Source organism: Palaemon carinicauda, chromosome 28, assembly GCF_036898095.1.
Source record: "Palaemon carinicauda isolate YSFRI2023 chromosome 28, ASM3689809v2, whole genome shotgun sequence".
NCBI classification, from domain to species: domain Eukaryota; kingdom Metazoa; phylum Arthropoda; class Malacostraca; order Decapoda; family Palaemonidae; genus Palaemon; species Palaemon carinicauda.
This window is the reverse complement of record NC_090752.1, coordinates 24,001,288-24,023,139: the sequence shown is the minus strand read 5'-3', so window position 1 is coordinate 24,023,139 and position 21,852 is coordinate 24,001,288. Positions and strand designations below refer to the sequence as shown.

Sequence of the window (21,852 nt, the reverse complement as noted above, 5' to 3'; positions counted from 1 at the left end):
TATTATTATTATTATTATTATTATTATTATTATTATTATTATTATTATTATTATTATTATCATGTGCTAAGCTATAACCCTAGTTGAAATTTGCTTGATGCTGCAAGTCGACGAGCTCCAACAAGAAAAGCAGCCTAGTGCGCTAATGAAATGCAGATATATACAAACGAAATATGATAATAAAAACAAATTAGACTATCAAGATCATTAACATGATAAATGAGTCATGTACAAATTATGAAGACATACGTCAACCTGTTCAACAGAAAAGCATATAAGGTGAACTTTTAAAATTCCCCTGATTCAAATGCCATATCAGTAAGCTTATGCCACAATTTAGTCTTAGCTGAATGAAACTTCTAGAATACTGATAGCGAAAGCAAGACTTGTTAAAATTAACAGCATGCATAATACCATATGCAGGATTGTTTAGTTTTTGAAGACTTGAATGCCAAGAATAGCCAGTATTATGAAAAATCTCTTGCAACATGGACAAAGTTCAAATAGTACATTTGGTACATGAATCTGGTTTCATTTTAAAGGATTCAACAGGTCTTTAAATCATTCCTTTCGATAGCAAACCAACATTACTTCCAGTGAACTCAAAAAAAATTTGTTTTGACTAAACGAATCGTCGGAAAAAAGAAAGAATGCATAAATGTCTATATTTGATAGATCCTGAAACATTACAACCACTATCTAAACTTTGGGATCTGAAAATGCGAGAAGTACAGATGAAATTTCATGTTGACTAAAGTATCATACATGTACAAATTACAATAGAAAAAATTAGGTTTAGTGATGAAGTGTTGAAAAAATCTATATATACCGGAAAAAAAGATTGGGTACTCAAGACGGAAGGACGAGAAAAAAAATGGAATTGTAAGAAAATTGTAGAAGTACTATGAGTAATTACTCTTCTATGTAAGGCGCAAATAAATTTCATATTAAAACGAGTACGTGAACAGATGTTTAGAGAGTGTTCAGTCCCGAGTTGATAGAGTCTTTGATGGTCAAAATCTTAATAGTAATATGTAAGTTATTCATAAAAGGTGCCTAGATATATTATGCTCTCCCATTTTTTTTTTTAATGTTTTTGCTTAACATACAATACAGCCACGTAGACCAGTCTTATATGATATATAAGATAATGTCTTTTATAATAGATAATTAATTAAAACATTTCCATTTTCACCTAATTGACTCGATAATTCAATGAGTGATTAGTATTTTAATGATTGTTTTCATGAACTAATCACAGGGACATTTCATGTTTGCTTACATTTTGTCAGCCCAATAGATAATATCAAATTATATTTTTGTAACATACCTTTTTCATATTCATCTTATATAATATTTATGATTATCAATTCAAATATTTTTTTTTCCAAGACAAAATATTCAGACAATAAAATCTTCACATCATAACATTTTAATGTTTAATAATAAAGAACCATGGTACAAACTTTTATGAAAATTAATGCAGACATATGGGTGACATTGTGACAAAAGGACAACAATTAGAATAATAGAGAAAATATTGAAAGGATAAAATTCATCTTAGGCTGACTATTGAAAGGATAAAAGAATTTTATTGTTTTCATGAATCTGAAAAGGAGGCCCTAAAGTTGCATCAATATTAGTATTAGGATGTAAGGCATTCAAATTATCAAAAATTAAGATTAGATTAGGATCCCATAGCCTAGACATATATAGTTTGTCGTAATTTTAAATTTACAAATAAATGGGTGGAGTTTAATTCTAAAACATTCAGTAAAGATATTAAACAAGAAACATGGGTATTACTATAGTTAGTGTTTGGAGAGATCTGTTCAGTTATGTTAGTTACAATGACCTAACTAATATTGTAATATAGTACAGTATCATATATTACAATATTAGTTGTAACTCACATAATGGAATATATGTCTTCAAATACACTATTCTAAACTTTATTCCATAATGATGGCAAGTACTATTAACGTAATTAAAGATTTTAATTAAAAATTTCCGTTTGGCTCCTATCCTTCACAAGGTTCCGTTTTAATCTGAACCCCTGCTAGTGCCACCACGAGAAAATCCTCCCCAAAGTTCATAAAAACTTTTGATAGATGGGGCTTCAGTCGTAAGTTAGTTGTTAAGTGTCTATTCACCCTTTGATAAGTGTGTATATCAATGGTATTTTACGTTTCTCGTTAATCGTATAATTTCAAATAATATGATAGAAATATTATTGATATTGCAGTTGCTTCTGTCTTATTATTTAAAGCCGAAGAAAATTGAATTTAGAAGCATATCACCTATTACATGTACAAAACAAGTCCCATCGTTATAGACTGTTGTTTCCTTGGAAAAATTTGTATAATATATTTTTGGCATATACGTTGTAATCAAGTCATTGAAAAAAAAAAAATAGAAGCTAAAACCAGTCACCAATTTAAACGACGTGACGATATTTATAACAGTCAATTTTGCCTCGAGTGCCAATAGCTAATGTTTCGGTAAGTAGACTCCATGATTAGGTTTAAATTGGTCAACCATGTGCATTTAAACAGCATACGTCCCACCTCAAACCTCAATATTTTTCAGATAATTTAATAAGAATCTATGGAAATGATTCCAACCTTTTTTCTCACCCAGGCTGCTATGTGGTAAATAGATCTTCAAATCTACTTCTCAATTTTAACACAATCATTGCCACAGTTACTATCAGTTACTCTGATTGCGATTAGCATCGATGTATTTGCACGTTTTTACCAAACATACCGTATTGCATATAGGTTTGGCAACTTCATTGTATTTCACCAATAGGTGTTGTTAGTGTTTCTCGTGAGAACTGTGAATTACCTTGTACTTTGCGGCCGGAATCTTATCTGCTGCTTATTAAAAGATATGTTAGGAAAAGGTGAAAGAAGCAGTGCAAATAAAGTGTAAATCTGTTTTAGGGTACGCACCTACCACCTTGAAAAATTGTATTATTTGTGAACCACATTGTTCAAAAGGTTTTCAGTCTGAACAGCATCATTCAAGCCTGCCTTAATTTAAGTAGTCTCCCAACGCTAGTGATTATTGGGGGTCTAAACGTCCTTGTATGAAAGCCCTGCATTTTGTCAGATATCCATTTCTGGATATTTATCCTTTCAATCCAAGCACCAGTTTAATATGAAAGTCCAAAAATTCCATGTAACACATGGGAATCTTCACGGTACCCAAGAAGAATCTGCTGAATTTAATTAATGTAAAAAAACGTCTGACTATTAAATTTAATCATGATTTTGCTGGTTAGTCAAGTGTAGAGTGATTAAAAGTGAAATATATTTTACCAATTTTCTGTGCTAAAATCCCATGTTTATTTTTCTTTCGCAAAACTTCGCTTTATAGAATCAATAAGGATCGCTAAAACAGGAAGTGTTTAAAAATTTATGCAAACCGTGGCTGTGATTTGTTAATCTTTATATAAATTTCACGCATTTCCAATTACGGTGATCCTAGGGATACCATTAATTTTGCCAATACACAATGACAGTTGATAACATGTGTGTCACTTGTCATCCTACATATAGGTAATGAAACAACAACTTCACCTCGTTTCACTTTTTGGCTGTTCACATCACACTAAACAAAATGAAACAAGACTGTGAAATATGAAAAATAACACGTCATCCCTAGTTACGTTAATCAGCTGAATTTTATCAAACGAACGATCAATAACTTAATTCAGATCTTGTAATTTGCATTTTGTGAGTGTCCTCCGATCATTAAAACATTTTTCAAAATATACCAACTGAAAAATATTTTTGTTCGAAGTGAAGTCTAGACCGTTCTGTATATTATTATTCTTCCGCCGAAATCACACAGTAACGTCTGTTTAGTGAAGCGTTTCGGCGATTTCAAATGATTGCGTATGTTATTGTAGCTGCAACGCGATTGTTATTTTAAAGAAAGGATTGGGGTTTGAGGGGAATAATCTTAATAATTGAAAATAGTTTCATGGCTTTTGGTTATTTCTCCAGTGTTTTTATGTTATTCATGTGGAATACATTAATCGTAATGGAGAAAATAAGGCTGGTGCACATTCTGAATTTTAGTGTTATGGTCGTTTTTGATAATTGCAGACGGAACCCAATAGCTTTTGAGTTACAATAGTCGACGTACTGACTCCCGAAAATTAGTAAGTTTCATCCAGTATGGATAAATAGCATAAAATATGCCCGATACATGACGCTGAGTAACATGATCAAACTTTTCAACTACAATGAACTTCGAATTATTCTTAGAATTACAATATTCATTGAATAACAAAATATCAGTTGTATCTAGCGCATGTATGGAATAAGAAAAATTAACATAAAAATAATTAAACAAAAATGTCCCAGACAAATTAAAATCATCATTGAGGAGACATCATCATAGACAGAAAAACCTTCAAAAGACAGGTTATTAGAATTCTCAAAAAGAGAATCAACAAAAACTAACATGTCTCCACGAGACAAATTAGTAGAGCAGTCAAAAGACATGACACTACGAGACAGGATGGTAGAACAGCTGACAGCAGAAACATTATCAAGAACTAACACATCATTAAAGGCCGCTTATGAATGGCAGGGGGCAAGGGACAGTAGCATTTCCCTATCAAGCAGGACAATGCCCTAGAGACTGACCATATACACTTATGATCAGCGCTTATGCCCGCTCTCCACCCAAGCTAGGATCAAGGAGGGCCAGGAAATGGCTGCTGATGACTCAGCAGATACACCTGTAGGCTCCCCCAAATCCATCATCCTTAGCTCACAAGGATAGTGAAGTTGCAGCGACCAAAGAAAGTAACGTGTTTGAGCGGGACTCTAACCCCAGTCCGGCGTTCACCAGTCACGGACGTTACCACATCGGCTACCACAACCCTAGATACGTTAGTAGAACAGTGAGTAGTTGAACAAATATCACGAACTAACGGATCTTCACGAGATAGGATAGTTGAACAATTATTAGTGGAAACAGCAATAGAACCCAATGAGTCTTCACTAGGCAAGTCGGTAGAAAAAAACAACAGTGGAAACATTATGACAAACCGACACGTCCTTTTCAGATGTGCATGAGTCTTCTCACGAGTCTCAACACTCGAAGGAAACAGATTAGACAAATCGTAACTGAGAACCTCCAACTCCTGATCAAGAACTGGCTCATTAATCATCTCTGGTCGGACATCAACTTTCTCATCTACCAAGTTATTACCAAGCAAATATTGAACACCAATGATACACAACTCGGAAACCACGCCAACAACAACAGGCCCTGATAACTAGTCACAATGAAGATCCATACGATACAAGGCAACACTGAGATGGGCACCAACCCCACGACCGGGGGCATACCTCCCAATAAACGAATGATCATTCACAAGGACAACTTCCCTCAAAACATGTGACTGAGCATAACCAATATCACACATGATACAAACAGGGTGTTGTGAGCTACCATTAACAGCAGCTAACCCCTTACCATTATTTGGCTTGAAAACCATATCAACAGGTCTGAAACAAACACTGTAATTAACAGGCATCCTTTCAAAAACGTGGTAAATTATAGTGTTTCCCTCTATTGGTAGTACACTATAACGTGACTTTGGTAGCGTAACAAAGGCCACAGTTTCAGCTTCTTTTCTTTTCAACTTAAAACATTCAGACACCGTGTGACCTGGTTTCTTACCATAATTACATTCTACAGAACTGCTAGGAATAGAATTGCAATTAAAACTGCTGCTTTGACACTTGACATGTGAATCAGAATAAGGCCTCTGATCTACATCATCAGTCCCAGTATGCTTATTTTGTATCCCTATAGTCTTTTAACCTATCAAACCCTTTACCATTAGACATAAATTCCTGGTTAGCCAGTAAATATTCATCAGCACAAACAGCTGTTTCACGAAAAGTAGATAACTTTCTTTCATTTAAGTAAACCTCAATGTTCTCACTAACACGATTCTTAAACTGTTCAATCAAAAAGAAAATCTCTTAATCTATCAAAAAGTATCACTAAACTCTGCTGCTTTACACCATTAATCAAACCCATCTGATTGTTCTCTACTAAATTCTACATATGTCTGTTTATCTTCTTTTGTCCAGCTTCTAAACGTCATCCTATAAGCTTCAAGAGTTAATTTATAGGCTTGTAAAATAACATTTTTTCTTTTAGTATTCATAATTATCTACTCTATCCTCAAGAATAGAAGCATAAACTTTTTGTGCCCTAGCACACAAAACTCCTGATAACATATAAGCCCAATTTTCTGCTGGCCACTCACATTTCTTAGCTTTCGTTTCAAAACAAATAAAATATATAACAAAATCCTCATTAAAAGGAGCCACAACGGTATCTAAGCTAGAAATATCTGACCCAAATTCATCAGAATCACTATTATTACTCTGCTTAATATTTTCAAGGTTTAACTCTTTTTTTAGTATTAATCTCATGAGACTTTATCTGAGCTTCCCTATCTTTAGCTCTATCCTCGGCTTGTAATTGTTCACGTCTCAAATCAACTTCTAATTGTTCACGTTTTAACTCTGCATCTCTTCTCTCACGCTCAGCTTCTCACTGTTCATGTTTTAACTCGGCTTCTAATTTCAATTTCTCACACTCAGATTAAGCTTCTAACTCTTTTCCTCTTAAACAAGCTTCTATTCTATCCTTTCGAGTTCCATACCAGATAAATTAGTACACATTGATTCCCTATCCATCGTAACTAACACATCCTGAGGTAACACATCGTCTTCAATCAAATGTTGAACTAACACATGTTTTATATACTCTTTCTTTACTAAATTTTTAATATTATGCTGAAAATGTTTGCCTAAACTCACTAAGGTAGATTACTTAAGATTAATCAACTCTTCAATTTGTGGATCCTCACAAAATTTGTCAGAAAATTCAGATGCATTAAACTCTGACATGTCTGCTGGCTATTTTATACAATTAACAAATGTATACTTCACTAGCAATGTTTTAATTACAAACAAGATAAGAATTCACATCTCGGATACAGGCCCCCAATTATGTTACGTTCAACTATTGTACAGGACGTGGATTATGCAAAATCTACTCAAAAAGTTTATGAAACAATAGCAATACATTTACAGCAGAATGAAAATAATAGCCAGCAAACAGAAAATAAAACTATATTCCAGATTTAACATTAATATTCATAGCAATATATATAATTCACAGAATACTCACGGTACACAAAAGCTAATGGGTAAATATACAAAGTTTATACGAAGTAGGACGTGTAAATTTTCCAAACCTCTATACAGCGAGCGACAGATGTCATTGAGTAGTTTCAGATATGAAATATTGACATGAAGAATCAGTGCTTCTGGTGAGTATGACGATTTTGAATAATCGGGCTAAGAAAAATTAGACGGAGAAAAAAGTAATAAAGTTAAAATAAAACTTTCCCGTGGCAGTAATCTAATTTCAGGACCCACTAATTCCAAACTACGCTTGCATACCGAACAAATCAATGATTCTTTCAATTTAATTTTGAAAAAAAATATATAAAAGTAAACAATTCTGGCAATTTGAAATAATTTAACATCTTTTGCACAATCACCTGATCTTGCTATACATTCTCTTTACTTTAAATTTTTGACAATTTATTCTTATTTTTTCCACTGTTATTCTTTGCAATCCTCTTAGCAATGGGTCTCTTCCGAGTTGTCTTATCAAAGAAGGATATCTCGGATTCAATATAATTAGATCTGAAGTGAAGCTGGCACACCCAAAAAAAGTGTTTAAATGCAATATTAAAGTGCAAAACGCATTTTCATAAAAATGAGAGAGAGAGAGAGAGAGAGAGAGAGAGAGAGAGAGAGAGAGAGAGAGAGAGAGAGAGAGAGAGAGAGAGAGAGAGAGAGGGGGGGGGGGGGGGGCAACCGAAGGATGAGAAAGCAAGAATTGAAAGAGATGAAATCAAAGAGAGAATGAAGTAGTGAGTAGCAAGTGAAACATGTGTGAATAGCAAAGTAATTTTGTAAACAGTTTAACAATCTTTTCATTATACAAGAGGCTAATATTCTGTGACCAATACCACATAAACATTATAATGCAATTGTAATTGTTAAAACAATAAATATATTACTTCCACTAATATTATAGTTGGGAACATATCGGGCTCTCTTTATGACGTGCAATAACTAGGCTTTTTCTTCATCAGCATATGGAAAGGAAAACAGTCAGTTTCGGTCCATTTCGTTAATTTCCTTTGCAGTTTGGTACATAACACATAGAAGGGATTAGCCTGGATTCCTAAATAGTCAAATTTTCTGGAATAACAGTAGAAAACTGTGAAGAAGTCGAGCGCGACCCCTTTACTCACAGCCTATAGCAGCTGTGTGAAAGCACTACTCATCCCACGTGGAACCTTTCTTACCCCCAAAATGACCCGGTCTTCTCCCGAGACAGCCTTGGACAAACTGGTCATTCTCTATCTCAAAGATTATCCGAACACAAAAGATCTGTCAGGTAAGGCTTTGAAATCTCCAAGGTTTTAATACCTGGAGGTTCCTTATTCCTGGATTAATGAAGCAGGCCCTCGTGTAGGGCAAATGCACTATTGCCTGTGGCGTGATCTACCAAAGCACCGTAGCTCACAATGTTTATCAAAGTAGAGATGTCACTGGTAGGTCAGTTCAATTAGAATAATCGTTTAGGAAGGATACAAGCTCTCATTTTATTGCTTAAAGGACGCCTAGTTCGTGTTCTGCATATGGATGCACTTAAAGACTCAACAAACCTTGCCATTGGTTACATTTCATCAGTATGTATTCTCTATGCTATAACATTTGCACATTTTTTAAACCAAGGAGACAGAAAACCGTCACATGAATAATTAAACAAACCCTTTATCATAATTCACTTTTCATAATCTTTATATGCAGTGGCTGAAAAGTATCTCCAGGTTAGATATACATATGCTTTCAAGCATTTTACAGCAAAATTGCAAGCCAGAAATAAAATGCAAAATCGCCAAACTTAAACTAGGCTAATTCATTTTAGTGTCCAGTAGCTAATTTTTCTTTATTAATTTTAATTTTGCGTCTTATAATTTTACGTCTGATAATTTGTTTGTAGCAAGGAGGGTTTGTATTATACTTCTTTGGTTTGTAGCTGTTCCAATGATAAACTTCTGTCCTACCTGGTTGTATTGCCTCGGGAGTTGGCCGATTCGTTTCAAAGGCCAGTAGATAATTTTCCTTTTATCAGTGCATCTGCACATCTTATGTTAATTTGATAATAGTTGATTGTAGCTGTTTCACAACCTTAGCTCTGCTGTAGGATAAGCTTCTGTCCTGCTCTGCTTTAATGCCTCAGGAATTGACAGATTAATTTCAGTAGTCACTAGTTAAATTCCCTTTTATGAGTGCATCAACATATCTTATATCAATCTGATAATTGTTGCTCGTAGAGGTTTAATAGGATAAGATTGTTGATTCCCCTGCCATAGTTGAGTGACCAGTGGCATCTCCAGGTATTAAATCTCCTTAGTAAACCCGTGGATTTTCCTTCATCTGAGAGATTTAAGGCATCAGATTAACTGTAATGAGTCACCTTTGCTTGTCAAAAGTTTATGTCCATACAGATAAAGGATTCTGGAATCGGCCATCATATATCAAACAAACACAATGAACTTATTCAACGGACAATGGAAAGCTGACATAGTGAACAACACCCTTCTCAACCCGATTATAAAAAAGATAATCCAGCGAGACCGACCGCCAGATAAACCTCAAAAACAAAACATCCTTGAACGGTTCAGGAATATGAAGAAGCACCTGGATGGAATTAAATTTGGCTTATCCTTTCCTGCACTTAATACAACCTACTTCGAACAATTGGAAACACCCTTCTGCTTCCATATATAAATTGCCACCATTCACTCCTATTCTCATTTTATGGTACACCGACAAGAGGACTAATGTATATTGGTCGAAATATAGTGATTTATTTCTTTTTGCTTTGTATATTTTATGGGCCTTTTCGAAGAAACATGTTAAACTGTTTTATCACATTTAGAAGTAATATATATATATATATATATATATATATATATATATATATATATATATATATATATATATATATATAGATAGATAGATATATAGATGGATAGATAGGTTAATATCCAGTAGTATTTATTTGGAAAATTACGCAACTTCTTTCATGAGGTTCATTATATAACCTGAAGTATGAGGTATTGAAATATACCTCTGAATACCTCCTTTGAATTAAAGCTTATGTATTATGTAATTTGCATAAGAGGTGTTTTTCCAGAGTGTTTGAAAGTCTTTGTCATCTACACTGCTCATCTGTATGCTGTAAATGTAGGGTTTGAAACAAATCCTTAGTAGAAATAATGAATTAATGGCCCCGTCTTAATTTGCTATTCAATATAACCAAGATCGTCATTTTTTGTTTGATTGCGTTGCCTTGAAGTGCAATTACCTTAATTGAAGCATATATTTTAAATATGTTATTAGCTTAATACAATTTTTACCGGTAGCTGCTGCGTAAATTAACTCCCTTTGTTTATAAAATAGGCAAATGCTAATGTGGGTATTTATTCAAAAGTGGATTGATTGTTTGGTTGGTCTGGGGTTTTCTGGCATCCTGACATCTAAAGTCATTGACGCCGAATATTCAATAGTGGAGTAATTGGGTTTATACTCTAGGTAAAATTCATGGAAAGTTCTTCTTAATTGCAGTTTTGTGTGAAACAAAGAAAACGTTGGAGGAAAATACTTCATTTTAACATCTTATGTTTATGAACTATACAGTGATGATTATTTGATAACAAAAGGAGTAAAAGAAAAGGTGCACTAGTGGGTGCACAATTAGAAGTGTGATAATATATTTCATAGAATACTTAGGGAAATGAGCATTGGTAGCAGTGTAAGAATACTATAGCCCTGTGGTTAGAGTGCATAAATATTCATTCCATGTAACCTGCTGGTCATAAAAAGCAACTAAAAGGACAGCTTGTGCCACGCAGTCTTTCTTCCTAGCAAGAAGTCTGGCCCAATGTCAATAACTGTGGAAACTCTGCTTTTCAGTTGGACAATTTAGTCAAAGGTTAGACCCAATGCCAAAAACTGTGCTAAATTATTAACTCTGTTTGATGCTATTAGGAAAAATATGGATACGGCTAGCATGATAATTGTAAGCGACACATGTCAAGATCCCTTTGCTAACGTGATGAATGAACGTGGTTTACCGCAGACTTCACGACTGCCACTAATGCAGCTAGTAATTGAATGGAAGATCAGAGCAGGTACTTCGAATGTCGGTACTTTAACAGGAAGATTGAGGGGGGATATAAAACGGATTTTGAGTGAATCGAAAAATCTATTTTTGGGTGAGATAGCCATGTCGTCCTGATGGAAAGGTCCTTCAGTAGCTTCCTTAGGGTATATTTGACTACAATAGATATTCCCAGATAATTAAACTAATGGTTTCACAGAATTCTAACTTCTGGCGCGAGTACCCATAAGGTTTCCCTTTAGGATATCGTATAATAACAGGGGACGTATGCTTGACACGCCACATAGCTATCTGCACCCCACATAGCGTTTACGCTTCGAGGGGGAAGTGTGGCAAGTTATGGGAGGAGCCGTTACTAAGTTCTCCTCCTCCGTTACTGTTACGGTACTCAGTGACGTCATAACCGCCACCATGTTTGGCCGCCATCTAGGTTGACGTCACCGTTGCACGCCTTCCTCATTCCTTCCGACGTCTAGGCCAGCCTCCATGATACAATAAGATGGGAGGGGCCTGTCAAAGCCTGAAAAGAGAACAAGGGCGAGTCCATCAGGACGACATGGCTATCTCACCCAAAAATAGATTTTTCGTTTCGCTCAAAATCCGTTTTTTTTTGGCTAAGGCCATGTCATCCTGATGGAAATGTACCAGAGAATTAATGTATCTTGGATTTTTTCCCTTTTGTAGTGCCTTTCGACTTCTAGACAATATTCCTCTGGTCTGATGACCACAGAGACCTGTGACATTTCCGTTACATGTCACTTTAGAGAAACATGTACTATGATCCCGCTTCCTGGCCCCCCGGCAGGGAAGAGTCCTATTGGACGTAAGGAAAATCTTGAAGTTACTTGATACAGGAACTCACCTAGCATCAGAGATACCTGCCGATCCCAGGGCCAGATAGAAGAAGGTAAGTACAACATGTTGGAACAAATTACCTTAGTCTAGATGAGTTTGTATCAATGAAAAAACAATAGTATAATTATTGTTCAGAGTATCAATCATATCATGAGGGAAGTAAAACTCTCAAATAGTATTTTGTTTCCAAAATGAGGGCAAAATAAGACGCATGAGTAGAGAAAATTCTAATTTTATTTTCAGTCAAAATAAGAATTAGCATACAGCAGATAATAAATATGTATTGTAATGGAATGCAATTAGTAACATAGGCTCAAGACATTAAAAGAAAAATGGGTGTGGAATCTAAAAAAGAAAACTTGCCATTACACACATTAGTTCTGTAGGAACTATAAAGTCTTTTTAGAATGTCTTATATACAATTCATGTAAAGAATATGTGGCACACGTGTTTTAGTCTATATGACTTCACCTTTGTATAAGAACAGTCCGTAGTGTCCCGAGGAGGCACTAATTTCACTATGTTGTACACTAAGGTCAACACAGACACCCTTAGAGTTAGAGTCCCGAATAACTCATTGTTCTACACAGCACTAAGCAGCAGGCAGGTTTTAGCACACTACCTACAGCTACCACAAATCTCTTAAGTTCATGCACCTGCTTCACATAGTGTTTGAAAAACACTCTTGAAGACATCCAGCCTGTGGAAGATCAAAGACTTTCGAAGTCCATTGACAGGAAATAGTTCAGAGAATAGGCAACTTTTCTGGGATCGTGACTTGTGGGTGTACTGTCAGGATCCGCTCTGCGAATAAAGTAGGTGATCTTCGTCCTTAGTTGTTTGAGTGACAAGTCGGACCCCGATGTTTCGCCTTTTAAGAGCTGTCCTCCACCAAAGTCTGAAGTTCTTCGAAGATAGACCTTTAGACTCTCCACTGGACACAGAGAGACATCTTCCTTCAGAGGGCATATTCTCCAGGGCCCCACCTATTAGTGGGTAGCTCGTTCTTAGCGAGAAACGTTGGGTCAGGAAAGAGGGTAAGCTCGCCTGTTTCAGCAAACTGGATCTGGCCCTCTTCTCTTGATAATGCCACTATTTCACTGACTCGGGCTCCCGAGGCGAGAGCAAATAGGAAAATCACTTTTTGAGTCAAATCTTTCAGAGGGCAAGTTGCACTGTCCAAACTTGAGGCAAAGTGGAGCACCTTGTCTAGAGACCAAGAAATGGGTCTCAGTGGGGGTGCAAGTCTGTGCCTAGCACATGCCTTTGGCAGCTTGTTAAAGATGTCATTGGACAGGTCTATCTGGAAGGCATAGAGTAATGGTCTCGTCAAGGCCGATTTGCAGGTGGAAATCGTGTTGGCTGCCAAGCCTTGTCCATGAAGGTGAATGAAGGACAAACAAAGATCCATTGAAATTTCCGTAAGATTTTTAGCCTTGACAAAGAACACCCACTTCTTCCAGGATGACTCATATTGCCTTCTGGTAGATTCTGTTTTGTATTCCTCTAAGAAGTCTAAGCATTTCTTCGAGATCCTAAATCTCTTCTTGACGGCTAGGGAGAGAAAATCATGAGATGAAGGTGTCGGGTTTTCCTTGATGAAGCGAAGGCAGTTGACTTCTGAACTTGCTGGGTTAGAACTGAGTCCGGCAGGGGAATTAGTTTGGGTTGTAATTCCAGGATTAATGGGAACCAGTTGGTCCGGGGCCACTTGGGTGCCACTAGGGCCGCTGTTCCTCGGAAGGATCTCAGCTTGATGAGGACTTTCAGTAGAAGATTGGGTGGAGGGAACAGGTAAATCTTGGTCCATCTGTTCCAATCTTGGGACATGGCGTCCACCTCGGGGGTCCACGTATGGGGCCACATAGCGAGGAAGTTGTTTGTTGTTGCTCGTTGCGAAGAGGTCGATCTGCAGTTCCGGGACTTGATGGGAGATGAAGGAGAATGAGTCTGCGTCTAGGGTCCATTCTGACTCTATTGGAGTTGCCCTGGATAGAGCATCCGCCATCACTTTGCGGAATCCTTGAAGGTGAATTGCTGAGAGGTGCCATCTTTTCTTGTCCGCCAAGCGGAAGATGGGTAGCAACACTTGGTTGAGTTGGGGCGATCTTGAGCCCTGAGGGTTGAGATATCTGACCACGATGGCGCTGTCCAGAGTCAGACGGATGTGGACTGAGGGACTTGGAGACAGCCTCTTCAGAGTGAGAATGACCGCCATGGCCTCCAAGATGTTGATGTGAAACGTCTTGAATAGAGGAGACCATGTTCCTTGAACTTGTCGTTGGTGGGTGTGACCCCCTCATCATTCTAGCGATGCATCCGTGTGGATAACGACCGATGGAGGTGGTGGTTGAAGAGGTACCGATCTTTTCAGGTTCTTTGCCTCCGACCATGGCTTTAGGAGTGATTGAAGCCTGGTCAGCAGAGGTCTCTTGAGATCTCTTCGAGCGATTGATGCGTATCTTCTCCAGACTCCCGATGCATCCTTTAGCTGTGCTCTTAGTACTAGGTCTGTCACTGAAGCGAACTGAAGGGAGCCGAGCAACCGTTCCTATTGTCGTCTTGAAATCCGTTTTGATTTTAGGAGTCTCTTGACAGATCCCGCTATATCTTTTCTTTTCTTCAGAGGAATGGAAAGACGGTGTGACTGAAGGTCCCAATGGATTCCTAGCCATTGGAACTTCTGAGCTAGAAAAAGTCGAGACTTTTTGGTGTTGATGTTGAACCCCAAATGTTCCAAGAATTGGACCACCTTTGTGGAAGCTTGCAGGCATTCTTCTATGGATGCAGCCCACACCAGCCAATTGTCCAGGTAAGCCATCACCTGGACGCCTTGTAAGCGTAGCTGTTGGACGATCGTTTCTGCGAGCTTCTTGAATATCCTTGGGGCTATATTTAGCCCGAAGGGCATGACTCTGAAGGCGTACTGTCTTCTTTGAAGCCTGATTCCTAGGTAGGAGGAGGTCTGGCAATTCATTGGAATGTGCCAGTAGGTGTCCGCCATGTCTATCGAGACTGTGTAAGCCTTTTGAGGCAGCAGGGCTCCTATGTGCTGAAGAGTCAGTATTTTGAACTTGTTGTTCACTATGAACTTGTTGAGAGGGGACAAGTCCAGAATGACTCTGAGTTTGTCGGAGTCCTTCTTGGGAACACAGAATAGTCTTCCTTGGAACCTGGTGGACTTTACCCTCTTGATCACCTTGTTCAAGAGTTCTTGGACGTATTCTTCCAGGACGGGGGTGGAGTGTTGGAAGAATTGGTAGAAAACTGGGGGAGATGTCACCCAGCTCCACCCTAGTCCGTTCTTGATGATACTGTGAGCCCAAGGATCGAAGGTCCAACGATCCTGGAAGAGGCGGAGTCTTCCTCCCACCGGAAGCATCTCATTGCTTCTGGTTTCCCGAGGGTTTACCAACTCGGCCGCCTGTTCCCCACCCTTCTCTCCCTCTGGAGGGACGTCGAGAGGAGTCTCTGCCGGTGCCTCTACCTTTGGGACGAAAGGTAGTCGACTGCCTTTCGTAGGCTGGCGTGAAGACTGGTGACTTAGCCACCAACAGCTGGGGTACCAACTGAAAGGTTTGTTGGGGCTGAGCCACCAACTGGGGAGCGGCGGGCGCCGGAAACTGGCGCTTAGCCTGACACTGCTGAGGTCTGGGATTGTTGACCTTCTTCTTAGGTTGGGGGCCCTCATCCTGAGAAGATTTCCTCTTCTTCGACATGCCCCACTTATGGAGAAGGTTCCGGTTCTCTTTGGCGGCTCTGTCGACGATCTCTTTCATGAGGTCGTTAGGGAAGAAATCTTTCCCCCAGATGTTGGAGGATATTGGTTTCCAGGGTTCGTGTTTTACGGTGGCATCCGCAAACACGAACTCTCTGCATGCTCTCCGGGCCCTGAAGAAGCTATAGAAATCCTTCGTCCGGGTGACAAGATGGGTCTTAGCCAAGACCGTGTAGAAGCCTGGGGTCCTTGTGTTCCCGGCCATCTTCTCCATTTGGACTTGGAGGGAGAGGGAGGAAGCCAGCCTCTCTTTCATGTCCAGCTCCCGACGCAGAAAGTATTCAGAGAGCTTGGGGAGGTTCTCGTTGAACTGCCATCCAGCGATGTCAGCCTCCAACTTTCCCTCAGAGAAAGTTAACAGGATGTCTTTCTAGTTCTTGTCATCGGGAGGGAGGGCGAGGGAGGGGGGCCTACATTCCTCCAATGCAGGGCAGGGTTTCCCTTCCTCCACCGCCTTCAACACTGCCAGCAGGGATTTCTCTGCTAAGGGAAAGACCATGGTGGCAGGAGCAAGAAAAGACGGGTGTTTCTTGCTGAGGGCCGGCACCTTGGAGTTGGTGTAGCCTTTACTCTTCAGGCAGCCGGCCAGAAGAGATTGAGCCTTTGCATGGTCGAAATCAATGATCTCCTTAGGCTAGGTTTCCTCCTTGGAAACTGGCTCGGACTTGAGACGGATGTAATAGTCCGGATAAGCTTCAAAGCTAGGCGAAAACTCCACCTCTTCAAGGGGGATGGCACCTAGCTTATCATTGACGAAGATATGTCCGCTCATGATCGGCATGTGTTCTGCATGCCTCCATGGGTTCGTCACTGAGCATGGGAGAAGATCCTTCACGGTGATCTTCCTCGGGGTCTGTTTGGACAGGCGTAGGATTTCCCTCTTGAAATCCTCATCCCTCTGGCGAATCCTCTCGTCCAGGATCGCCACCAAAGCTTGGAGGTTATCCACGGGGGTGTCCACTCTCGCATGTGTAGGAGTGGAAGAGGTAGAGAGGCCGGGTTCCGAAACAGCAACAGAAGTGATAGAGGGGGCAGGGGCGCCTTCACCCTCAGAGTTAGGAGCTTCCCTAGGCTCCTCCTCTTCTGGACCCTCGGCCATCAGAGTCCTTTCGGTGGTGTCCGACACTTCCGACATCCATTCCACCTCGTCAAGATAGAAGTCTTGAAGTGTGTCCAATACGTACGGTTCGACCGTCAGTTGGACGCAGGGGATCTCCGGTTTAGGGATGTCAGCATCCGCATGTGCTTTAGGGAAGAGCAAAGCTCTCATTTTCTCAGTAGGGAGATAGGGCCCCGTGGCGTTCTTCTGGAAACCACGCACCCATTTGCATAGTTTCTCATGAGCGATGTCCCTGGCCTCCGCAGACGGGGGGGGGGGGGGGGGCTTGAACGCCTCGTTGAGCATGTCCTTGCAGACAGTGCAAACCTGAGGATCCCAATAGCGGAGAGTTCCTTGGGAAATCAGGTGGCCATAGAAGTCTGGGCGCCGAACGCTGCAGAAAGCGCTCTCACACCGGATGTACTCCTCCTGTAAAGAAGAAAGGGGTACATGAGTCTACAGAAGTCTATATCATTTACTTAAAGTAATCTTAGAATAGTTTTTAAAAGTAATTTCAATTACAATATAAGATTTCTTTCCAAGTGTAAGCTTAGTATAGGTAAGCTGGAAATGAAGCAGAAAAGACACATACATGTGCATCCCGCCCAGCCAATTGCCGTGACCTCATACCATAACTAATTCTAGGGCCTTCTAGAGAACGCCCTAAGGAGGGGGATGGGATATCCGAAATGGATAATCGCACCGCATGTGCTTCCTCCAGAGTATTAGTAATGGTGAGAGGGAGAGGGCCGAGTTCATTCAGCTTAAGGGAAAAGGTGAGTAGATTATCCCCAATTCAGGTAGGTCCCGGCAAGGGACTGCGCATGGATGCACAGAGTATGCTAGAAATGTTTGCTACATAACTATACAACATAGTCTTCTGACTAGGGTATGTACTATACCACAGATGTACTGGCTATCGTATAAAGCTATACAATAGATACTGCCGGAGCATTGCCGGCAGAGGAGAGGTGACAGTCCACTTATGTTATATGATTAGGTGGTGCCGCCAGCACGCCGGCATGATGGAAGCGCGCCGGGCATCGGCGAATCTCCAAATGAGGGGGAATCCCTCCCAGACATCAGTCTATGGGGCGGAGAAAGGGCGAAACCTCAGGATGATGGCAGATCGCCGGCATGTCGGCAGGCAACCGGCTTTAGGAACTCCGACCCTGACTTCAATCTACGAGACAGAGAGGATACGAGGTCTAAACTGACGGCTATAGCCGGCAGAGTAGTGTGACAGTGGACCGGCACTGATTGAGATAGAGAGAAAGTATGGAGGAAGGAGGAGGGAAGGGCGGTAGCTCACTGCCCTAACCCCGTCTTCCTCCGGAAGGAGCGTTCAAATGGAAGGGAGAGAATGGCAAGCTTCCATCCAGCCGCAACAGAGCCGGCAGTCGGCTAGAGTTGTGGGTGGCGGCCCAAAGGAGGACCGAAGAACACTCTAAGATAGAGAGGTCTACCGCCGGCAGACCGACCTGTCGTATGCTATCCCTTAGTTCAACTATTCGGGAAGTCTAGTAGTTCGGACTTACCAACGAAAGGACCGGGCCGACCATACAACCCGCCAGCACTCGGTCGAGTTGTAGGATGGTGGACAGGGGTGTGATGGCTAGAACATCACCAAAGGACAGAGGGGAGAGGGGAGAGGGTCCTGAAAAGGGGTGTAGGACAAGGCGTGAGCCCTCATCGGCACTCCAGGGGGGAGGGAGTGTTTCTGTTCCAGTACCGGCACTAACCTAGGTGTAGGAAGAGTTCATTCTCCAGCCTAGGGTAGGTTAGTACAGAGAAGGAGCGGCACAGATGTACCGTCCTAAACTCTAAAGAAACAGAATCGCATGGCCTGCCTAACCTAGGCTAGGGGAACATACCCAATAGTACGGGGAAGGCAGGTGTAGGACAAGTCACTAGGCCACAGGGAGGAAGGGTTGTAACCCTACCAGGTTTGGTTTAGGGGGAAGGGCAGAGTCTCCCCCCCCCCTTTGCTGACCAGCAGAACCAAAAGGAGAGTTCATTCGCTAATGGTGTAGCTGGGGGCAAACGACTGGTACTCTGAGGTTCTGTCCTACTCTCAAAGCTCATGAACTATGGCTATGGGTGAGGAAAGAAAATCCTAGCCTAACCTCACTTGAATACGATTCAAGGTAAGGATGGCTAGGATGTAGCCTAAGCTACCTCAGAGGGAGGAGAGATTACCTTGCTATGAAGGTAACCGGGGAGGTGAGCAAGTATACAAAAGCCCAGGCGTTAGGTTAGGGGCGAGGTAGTCAACTACCAAGATCATGGAAACCCCTTGTATACTTCGTAGAAGGAGGAAAAAACGGATTTTGAGCGAAGCGAAAAATCTATTTTTGGGTGAGATGGCCATGACGTCCTAATGGAAGGTTCCTTTAGTAGCTTCCGAAGGGTATATATGACTACAGTGATATTCCCAGAATTCTAACTTCTGGCGCGAGTACCTTTAAGATTACTCTCAAGGGTATCGTATATCATCAGGGGACGTATTCTTGACCCGCCACATGGCAATCTGCACCCCGAATAGCCTTTACGCCTCTAGGCTCTAGGGGGAAAACGTGGAAGAATAGAAGGGTAACCGCAACAAAGATTACCCTGGTTCCCCTACTACAATCGTATCAAAACCGCGCCAACTCCCTCTGGCGGTCATTCCTTGTAGCGTTGAGCAAGGTGCTACAGATACAGTAGATCAGGGGGGGAAACCATGAAGATCTTTTCATAGAAAAGAAGGGTGGTTCCATTAGGACGTCATGGCCATCTCACCCAAAAATAGATTTTTCGCTTCGCTCAAAATCCGTTTTTTGGGCTCAAGCCATGACGTCTTAATGGAAGCATACCAGAGAATTAATGTATCTGTGGTTTTGTGTTAGTGCCTTAACCTTGGGGCAATATTTCCACGGCCAAAAGGGCCAATTGAGACAAATGACGTTACCGTTATCCGTCATCATCACTAAGCATAACAATGTTAGTGCTTCCTGCCCCCTGCAGGGAAGAGTCATTTTTAGACGTAGGAAAAGGGCCTCAAGGTAGCATATATTGTATGAACAAACATAAGTATACACTGAGAATACAACCGGTCTCAAGGATTGTATATATTGCAGACCCAATATCAGTGTCCCCATCCATTGATTGTAAGCATGCAATGATATGAGAAATACTTACATGAGTAAGTTAAGGAACTCTGGTATTTTAAAACATGCAGTTGTTGGGCGGATTAGGACGCAACTGCATTTTAAGACATTTATTCCTAATAAATGACTACATGCTAAATGAATGTAGCATGATAAGGAAATTATATGAGAGACATACACAGAAAATAATGTTCCCCTTTTTGAAAGGGGGAAATGATGAGTGCCACTCTCAAACTGAAGAAAAGCTCTTTTAACAAGACTTTTCTTTATAATTTCTGTACATGAAATAGTCTAACAACACTGTGTACTATGTACACACGGCACTAGTGGTATCCGTATAATTTCACACCTGAGATTCTGAACAGATTTAGTGTTACCTTGGCAACACTTATTCAAAGGGAGGTCACACGAAAATTGCTGACCCCTTCTTTTAATTGATAGTCCCAATCAATTTACTGTTCATCGCAGAGCTAGACGACAGGGTCCAAATAGCACCTGCTGCCACCACATATTGCTTCAATCCATAGATTTGCTTAGTATAGTGTCTGTAAGACGCATTGGACAACCTCCGATCAGTAGGTGAACGAAGAGGCTGAAGTCCACACACTGAAAGGTTCAGGGATGAAGCAATTTTCCTCGGATATTTTATCTGCAGGAGTACTGTCAGGATCCGCTCCGCGAAAAAGGTAGGTGAGCTTCGCCCTCAGTTGTAGGGATAGTTTGATCCAAAGTTTTCTCCTGTAAAGAGCTGTTCCTCCTGAAGTCTGAAGTTCTATGAAGATAGACCTTAGACGCTCTAGCAGACCTAGAGAGACATCTTCCTTCAGAGGGCAGATTCTCCAGGAGCCCCACCTCTTAGTAGGTAGGACGTCTTTAATGAGAAAGGTTAGATCAGAAAGAGATGCAGTTCTCTCACTTAATGTGGCCCTCAGGATAGGGCCACTATTACACTAACTCTAGTCCCAGAGGCTATAGCGAACCGAAAAAATAACCTTTAGGTTAGATGGTTGAGGGAACAATCCTCATTGTTCACAGGTGAGGCATAATGTAGGACCTTGTCCAAAGATCATTAGATGGGCTTTAGTGGCGTTGCGGGCCTAAGCCTGCACATGTTATCGGGAATTTATTAAAGATTCCAATCGTTAGATCCATTTAAAGGGCATATACAAGAGGTCTAGTCGGGACTGACTTGCACAGAGATAATGGTCCATGGATCCAAAGATCCCATTAAATGACCTCTCTCGCAAAGTCGGCCATACCCTTGGTGCTTACTCAAGGGTTTATATGGAGACAAGGCCGAAGAACTAGCGTTCTCATAGTATTCAAGGATACACTGCCTCCTTCCTCAAAGGCCAACGTGCTGTCGGCCGCCAGACCCTGAATATAGGGGTGGACAGAGAAGGACAGGCAGAAGATCATGAGATTGTTTTTGGGCCTTTTTGCTTTACAAAACAATTTACTTTCCCAAGAAGACTCGTACTGTCTTCTCGTTGACTAGACTTGTATTCTTCTAGGAATTCTATTTTGCCCTTAAGATCCCAGTCTTTTTCCTAACCGTTAAGGGCAAGGAATTCGTAAAATGAAGGGATCAGGTGTACTGTGATAAATAGAAGGCAGAAAACTTCTGAACCTCCGGGATAATCCTAGGTGCA

General features: G+C 40.7%; 1 protein-coding gene across 1 annotated transcript in view; it reads right to left on the bottom strand.

Annotated features, from left to right (window-relative positions):
• Positions 1-21,852, bottom strand: part of LOC137621726 (putative neural-cadherin 2) — a 520,727-nt gene that overhangs the window by 1,149 nt on the left and 497,726 nt on the right. The gene's annotated exons all lie outside the window — the stretch shown is intronic.